This window comes from Euphorbia lathyris, chromosome 6, assembly GCF_963576675.1.
Source record: "Euphorbia lathyris chromosome 6, ddEupLath1.1, whole genome shotgun sequence".
Taxonomy (NCBI): Eukaryota; Viridiplantae; Streptophyta; class Magnoliopsida; order Malpighiales; family Euphorbiaceae; genus Euphorbia; species Euphorbia lathyris.
In genome coordinates this window covers 84,941,842-84,950,447 of record NC_088915.1, presented here as the reverse complement: position 1 = coordinate 84,950,447, position 8,606 = coordinate 84,941,842, and the positions used below count along the sequence as shown (strand labels likewise).

The 8,606-nt window shown below is 40.6% G+C and overlaps 1 pseudogene; it reads left to right on the top strand.

Moving 5' to 3' along the window:
- Positions 1-4,941: 4,941 nt before the first annotated feature.
- Positions 4,942-6,855, top strand: LOC136231851 (dirigent protein 11-like; annotated as a pseudogene).
- The last annotated feature ends 1,751 nt before the right edge of the window (positions 6,856-8,606 follow it).

Below are 8,606 nucleotides of genomic sequence, written 5' to 3'. Positions count from 1 at the left end.
TCATCTGAGAAAGGACCTCTGCACACAATAAAAACAGATAAGGAGACAAAGGGTCTCCTTGTCTAAGCCCTCTTCCCGGATAAATTGGCCCAATCAGGTTGTGGTTCACTGCAACTAGATAAGAAACCGTGCTGATACATAACATTATCCACCTAGTCCATTTATCGCAAAAACCCAGCCTCTTCATCACTTCATTCAAGAAACCCCAATCTACCCTATCATAGGCTTTGCTAATATCAATCTTCAAAGCCACTTCACCTTGTATTCCCCTATTACACCTTTTCATGTAATGGAGAATTTCAAAGGCCACATGCACAATGTCAATTAAAGACCTACCAGGGACAAAAGCAGACTGACTCTCTGAGATGACCTCAGGGAGGACAGCTTTTAATCTATTGGCAAGAACCTTAGCAATAATCTTATAAAGTACATTGCATAATGAAATCGGTCTCAGCTCTTTCATGCTTCGGGGATTTTCACATTTGGGGATTAGAGTAATGATAGTGTCATTCAGTTTTGGAGGGAACTCATTTTTCTCCAACCACTTAACGCATACATCAAACACATCCCAGCCAATTGTAGACCAGAACTGTTGGAAGAAACCTGGATTAAGCCCATCAGGTCCAGGAGATTTATCAGGGTGCATTTGGTTAATAGCCAATTTAAATTCCTCAAAAGAAAAAGCACAAGTGAGATCCACATTCATATCCTCAGAAACTTTCACAGGTAACTACACAATATCATCATAATTTACTCTCCCACTCCCCAAGAAAACTTTCTCAAAATAAACTTTGGCCACATTGCAAATTTCATGACCACAGGCCTTGGTCTTGATTCCCATTTTCATCCCAACCATTTCGATGGTACTGTGATGGTCATGCCGAAGGTGGGAATACCAGCGTTTGATGGTTCTGAGGATCCTCGTTCCTGGTTAACTCAGGCTAATCTATACTTCCGAGTTCATCACACTCAGCCATCCATAAAATGTGTATGTCCAGGTCGGCATTAACCTTTTTCGCTCGCTTGCTTCGTGATGATCCTCCCTTGACTTGGGACGTGTTCTGCTTGAAGATGCAACAATGATTTAGTGAACGAACGGTGAAAAACGCATATGAGGAGCTCTCTACGCTCTCTCAAACTGTCGATGAGTACATAGAGGCATTTGAGAAGGTCACTACCTCCATTCCAAAATCTTCAAAGGATCATTTTCTAGGGCATTTTATTGGAGGATTGAAGGAAGTAATCAGACCATGGGTGCACACTTTACGGTCTCAGAGACATGTGATGATGCGATGGAATTCGCCAGGGATGTGGAGTTATCGTATGGAATGCAGGGGAATTGTAATTGGGTTAAAGAGAAAGGCGGTGCCAGCGATGGAATGGTCGATTCACAAGTGACTTCCCACATGTGGAAATCTAATTTTCCCAAACCAACTCCAAACCCGGCCCGGCTTCAAACCTGGTAACCTAAACCGATGACCCTAACCTTAACCGCCCCACTTCAAATAACCCATTCCAGATCCCTAATTTCAATCATAATCAAATCCGTTCTAACCTCCCACCACAAGAAACAGACGATCGCATGAAAAAGGGGTTTTGTTTCAAGTGTGCACAACCCTTCAGTCCACAACATCGATGCAAAATATGGGAGTTGCACTTGGCGGTGACAAAAAATGAATTGTTTTTTTATTTAGATTCAACGTTTGCAGAGTCAGAGGAGATGACCGAAGGGGACAGTGCTGGATCGACGGAGAATGTTCAGCGTTAGAGCTCCTCACTGCCACTTCCTCACCTCGCACGAATTCTCATACGTTGAGGTTGACTGGAGAAATTTTGGGGATACCAATTGTATTATTAGTTGATTCCGGGACAACACACAACTTTATCTCCCCCAAATTGGTTCAATCCTTGACCTTATCTACAAAATCATGAAAAAACTTTGAGTTGGAATCCCCTTCCTTCAACTAGAAAGCTTTCGCTCTCTGATACCAGTAACTCTCCTCCTGCTCCAATAACTCATTCAACCTCCTTCGAGCCTGCATAAACGTCTCCACTCTCCCAAGATCAGTGCAATCTCGAGTTTGTTCCATAATCATTTTCCACCTTCTCATTTTTTTTTATCGAACCGGGTTTTAAAATTTCTCCCCCAAACCGACATCTCATCACAACACAATTCAAGGCGCTTGATGAACTCTACTTGTCTGTTCTGGCGCCAACTGTTCACAACCAAGCCCTCAAACTCCATCTCCTTAGTCCAGGCTCTATCATATCTAAACCGCCAATCACTTTTTCTCCTCAACGGACCCCCCAGCTCCACTAAAATAGGCGAGTGGTCCGAATATCCACTCAACAGATTGGACACCAAAGCTTACGGGAATCTGCTGCACCACTCAATTGACCCAAAACTTTGTCTAATTTCTCCCTAATCTAATTGCTAGACCCTCTCCCCCGCTCCCAAGTGAACCGACTACCAGTCATATTTAGGTCAATCAGATCACAGCTATTGATAATTTTTGAAAATTGATTCATAAGGTAAAGTGGGTAGGCTAAGCCACCAACCTTTTCCTGCTGACTTAAAATACAATTAAAATCGCCTGTCACTAACCAAGGAAGTACAGGGTTGCATGTTAAGCTCCCAAGATTCTTTATGTCTTGCCCTATCTGCAAGCCCATAGAATCCTACCAATCTCCAGTCTCCTAGGTTACCACCCTTAATTATAGCCTCAATATGGTGGTCCGAGAACGAATTCACCTTAACTGCATTCTCAGTTTTCCATAGTAAAGCCAAACCGCCACTATGCCCTCTCGCTTCCACTACAAAACATCCAGCAAACCCAAACTTGCTTCTAATCACCTCCATTATAACTGTATTCACCATTGTGTCAATAAAAAAACCATACTTGGAGCGTGAGCTTTCAACAGCTCACCCAAAGACAGAACTGCCCGGGGGTTCCCCAGACCCCGACAGTTCCAACTAAGACAACTCATTTCCCTTGGCGGACCTGATCCTCAGGTCTCGCCAAATCATTAGCTGTAGCGACAGACTTATCCTTGCTTTGTTTGGAAGTGTCCGCCCCTATCGAGTTTCCATGTTCACTTTCCTGATTGCCTTGGGGATCCTCATTCTCTTTATCCCCCCTTCTTCGTTTTCTGGCCTCAACCAGTTTCATCTCCATTTCTTCATTGAGTTCCATCTCCCCTCTACTCTCCTGATTTACTTCCTGCAATAGAGGCCGACCCCCCATTCCACTCCTCAGGTTCCCCTGCCGCCATTGACCCTCTCCTCCTGGTTCCTTACCAGCTCCCCCTGATCCACTACCACCACTAGGTTCCCTCAACCATTTGGAGCACTTAATATCAGCATTTCTCCGAATAGGTGCTCGTAACCAATCACCCCACTCCCTCACTACTTCATTAGGGTTATCCCTAAACAGCTTTTCATAGTATCATTCCGTGTGTTCTAATAGGCCACAAATGTAACAGAAGTTGCATAATCGTTCATATTTGAACCGAATGAAAGTCCATTCCGTAGCGGATTTTTTGACTTTTTTGCACCTCTTCAGCGGAACTCTTGTATCCACACTCACCCTTATTCTCATAAAGTGCCTTCTCATACCACTATTATTATTGATGTCATATTCTATAAAAGATCCAACAAAATCTCCAATCTGTTTCCCAATTGCTTCAAACATGCATCCTATAGGAAATTCGTGCACCTGTACCCACATCTTAAACAGCTTCTTACATGGAAACGCTTCATCAAATTTGCATTTGACAAACCCTACCTGAACATCCTTCTTTCCAATTTAGTTTATCTTGAACCATCCATTTTGTCTTATGTTCCAATAATACAAGTCCTCTTCTTGCATCCCAGGTGTTGGTCTTCTTGCTTTTGAGTGCTTTTAGGACAAGTTCGGTAATTTCTAATTCTTTTATATGGTTGAACGATGTTTGTGAATTTCGTTTTTGTTAATTCTGTTCAGTATAGATTTGCTGTCTATAGGTCCTCCTATCCTATATTGTAATTTTTTACAACTGTTAAACGATGCTTGTTTGTTTTAATTCATGCATTTCAGTTATTACAGATATACATGTACATGGGAGTCGGACTGTTCAGGTTTTAACCCTTTTTTTTTTTTTTAATGCTTACTAAGATAGATTGGGATGGCAGCCTGTCAGCTTCAGATGCTTTGACGAATAGAGGGTTTTCTTGGATATCGTCTTCTTTTTGGACTTCTGATTATTTGCTTCCTGTATAATTAATAATTAATTGCTTACTCTGGTTAGTGCATTTGTTTTTCTTTGGGTCCAGTATTTCCCATTGAAGAATACGAGTATTGGAGCTTTCAGGAAGTTCTTTAATTCCTCTTGGATATTTTTACAAAGATTTTATCTCTAAATTGATTTAATGTGTCATTAAATGATACTCTGTTTTATGCTAGTTATTCTTCATTCTGTTTCCTGAAGAACTATTTTGTATTTGGAGCTCGAGAACTGGATTTGTGATGGCAGCCTGTCAGCTTCAGATGCTTTGACGAATAGAGGGTTTTCTTGCTTTACCCCCTCCTCATCTACGGCAATTGGGTTGCACAAAGTCCAGTTAAAGGTTAATTTTTCATTTCGGTTTCTAGTGTAAAATATCCACAATGTTCTGTTCTATTTACTCTGGTTTTGATAATTCTCCTTTCTTTATTCCTATGCAAATGAGTTGGTTTTTCTGCCTTTGTTTCTGTTGCATTGAGATCTTGAGTGTGAGAAACCTGTGGTGATTAGTTTGTCATCCAATATTTGTATTCTTCCAACAAGTTGTATTCTGATTTTAGAGTTTAATGTCTCTCTCTCCTTATTGGTACACTTTTTTTTTTTTTAATTACACTTTGTTTTATCAGTAAGGTTTTGTATTTTTTTAAATAACAACTTTTTTAACTCCGCCTATTCGGCTTAATGCCCATAGCCAGTCCCAAGCCTGGATAAAGGAGGAGGGTTTATATACACGTTGCAATATGTCATGGTAGTAATTGCTTTTTTCTATTTTGTTGTGTTTTATTGAGTTGTGGGTTACTGAATCTCCTTGTTTTACATGTTGATAGCCTCTGTAACTAAAAACTGTTTTGAGGATATGCATAATTGTCCTTTTTGTTTTGGCAGTCTGCTTTGGCAACTCTGTCTTTTAATATTTATTGTAAGGCTCGCTTTGGCATCTTCGTATTATTCGACTTACCTGTGCAATGAGATGAATTGAGATACCAGTTATTTATCGTTGAGTATTCAAGTGTCTCTTTAATGAAAGTAGCTCCTTTTCTCTGAACCTATAGAGAATAGCCTGAATATAATGCTGAAAAAAAAGGAATTTGATGCATACCTAATTTCGTACTTCATGCTGTGGATGGATATGCTAAGTGTTGGTTGAGTGTTGATTGTGTGGGTGTCGGATGTCTGTTTGCTTAGGCTTTTCTGCTGGTCGATTTTTTTCTTGTTGCTTTAAATTTTTTGAACTCCGCCTATTCGGCTTAATGCCCATAGCCGGTCCCAAGCCAGGAAATTTTATCATCTGATAAAATTAGCCTAAAAAATTATTGCAACTAGCAGGAAATTATCTGTGGCCAGGGGCTGATAGATTGAATATTTTTTCGCCCAGGGTCTGTTGTTGTTGCACATATCTGATCAGACAAGCTAGCAACCTCTTTGAATAGTTGATAGGTGAGGAGACTGCATTCTGTTTTTGTTTGTTGGAAATGTAGAACATTTTAACTGGTTGCTGGGGTTGGTTCCTTCATTTCCTGTGGAAGCTTTAAAATGTTGCTTAGTTTCCTTTGCTCTTTCTTGTGCAGGATTTTCTCAAAACCCCTGTTGTTTTCTGTCTGATGTGCTGTCTTTTGTTTTGACTGGCTTTTTCGTTCTGCTGCTTGTTGGCTATGCTTTAGGGCCTGGAATCGACCCCGGACTGTTGCTTTCAGAATGTGGTGGGAGTACGATTGTTCGCTGTATAAAGATGTCTTGGAGCAGGTTGGTTTTGAATTTCAGTTTTAATAATGTTATAATATAAGTGCCTTATCATAGTGGGTTTGGTTTGTCTTATGATATTTAATCATAAAGAACAAGTGTAACAGTTGGCCAACACCACACAGTTAGTCTCAACCATTAAAACAGTTAGTCCCTTGCATAATGCTGTGCAGAATAATATTCTCCATTGCAGTTTCCTTAGCAATACTCTCTGTAATTCTCATGTCATTGTTTTCTCCGATGCTGAAGAAGCACTCGTCCAAACCTTGGGTAGCCATCTCTCTCTACATTCAACAACCTCATATTCCGAATGTGCAGCCATCATCGGACAGCAGGGGGGGCTTTCATCTTCCGCCGTACACTCACTGAAGAACCAGATAATACATCAAGAATCATAGGGAAAGCTCAAGGTTTCATAATTCCTATTGAACTGTTTGCACGTTCTGCTTTTAATGTCGTTTATCTGACGTTTGATACGCCGGAGTATTCGGGGAGTTTGAGTGTGCAGGCCAAACATGTAGGCCATGAAGGTGAACAACTTACTGTGGTGGGCGGAACTGGCTCTTTTGCGTTTGCTCGAGGGGTCGCGGTTTTTGCATAGACGGATGATCACGTGGATACTACTTATCATGTTAAAGCTTCAGCTAAGGTTTCCTGATAAGTATTCTCAGACAATCCGAGGATGAGGGGAATCATTTGTTTTGTTCGTCTGCTGCTATTGATATATTAATAAGGATTTGAAGTGGGATTTTCTCTGTACATTGTGATTTCAACTTTGAGAATTATGGAATCTGCTTCTTTTCATTAACATTAGTGGATTAAATATATATTTGTTGTAGTTAAAGAAATTAATTACATGATTAAGAGATTTTTATATATATTTTATGGTTTTAGGTAGTCAACTAAGCAATCCGGGTCTTTAACTGCGGGATTATGTGTTTTTTTTTTTGAAGTAAAATATCATTAATGAGCCGAAAGTCGGCAAAAGTTTAACATAGAAATAGGAAACCCACTAGGGATAATATCAAAGTAACACTGACTAGCAAATTGAGAGGTCGCTCTAGCAAAAGCATGAGCTAAACCGTTTGCTTGTTTTCTAATAAAACGGATAGTGTAACCGTTTTGAGAACAGTGGTTAAGGAATCAGATTCAAATAGAATTTTATTGTAACCTGCCTCCATGGTCCATTCGAGTGCGTGTAAGACCGCCCAAGCTTCCGCTTCCCTAACTTCCATAATTCCTTCCACCAGATTTGTCCGGGCCGAGATAAAGGCACCATGAGAATCTCTAAGTACAGCACTACCTCCTGTTTTTCCAAGAATAGTAAATATGCTTGCATCTGTGCAACAGGAAACAACATCAATCGGTGGTCGGTGCCATAGTTTCTGACATTCGTCCTTCCTAGGTATCGCGGAAGGAATTATACTCCGCTCCCTAGCCGTTTTTCAGTCCGCTAGATAACGCCTGCTTCTCAAAACGACACCAACAGCGGTTGTAGATTTTTTATTCCAAAAGTAGTCATTCCTCGCCTCCCACCATGACCACAACAACATCATAAAAATCTCAGAATTCCTTGCACCAGCTAATCTGCAAAAATAGAAAAAGAAGCCAGCAAAGTTATCCGCATCAAGGCTTGATTGTTCAATTAAATTAGCAAGGCCCGCCTCCCTCCAAACTTCCATGACTTTTGGACATAACACAAATAAATGCCAATTATCCTCCAAGTCCCGAGTACACATAACACAATCATCCTCCATATTAATCCCCCGATTCCTAAGCCGGTGACGAGTTGGGATACAGTCACGAACAAGCCTCCAACAAAAATGTCTGATCTTAAATGGCACATTAGCTCTCCATATCTTTTGCCACTCCCCCTCAACTCTAAGATGTGTACTACTTGGTATTTCCTCCATTCCAAGGCGGTATGCACTACGAACTAAATAACATCCATTACGGGAAGCATTCCATATAAACTGGTCTTTTCTTCCAGACACACGCGGAGTTGACCGGATGATGGCCATTACATCTTGTTCCGAAAATATTTCTTGTAATAGTTCAACATCCCATTCAATTGTTCTAGGGATAAAGAGATCGCTTACTTTTAAAGTTTCCAACCCTTCAACCATTGCGGTAGAGATTGTCATAGAAGGCGAATCTCTTAACCATGGATCTTTCCATACATTGATAGACGTACCATCTCTAATTTTCCACCGCCCCCCTTTTTGCAACAATAACTGAGAACCCCAAATACTTCGCCATATATAGCTTGGTGAGTGACCCAACCTAGCTTTTAGAAAATCCCCATTAGGATAATATTTTGCTTTAAAAATTTTACTGACCAAAGACTCAGGGGCTGACTGTAACCGCCAACCTTGTTTTCCCAGCAATGCTAAATTAAAGGCAGTGAAATCTCGGAATCCCAATCCACCATCATCTTTATGAACACACAATTTATCCCAAGCCAACCAATTTATCCCTCTTGACCCATCCTTCTTATTACCCCACCAAAATGAATTCAACATCTTTTGAAGTTCTTCAGCAGTAGAAATAGGAAGCATAAAAACACTCATAAAATAAACCGGCAAAGCCTGGCCTGCTGCTCT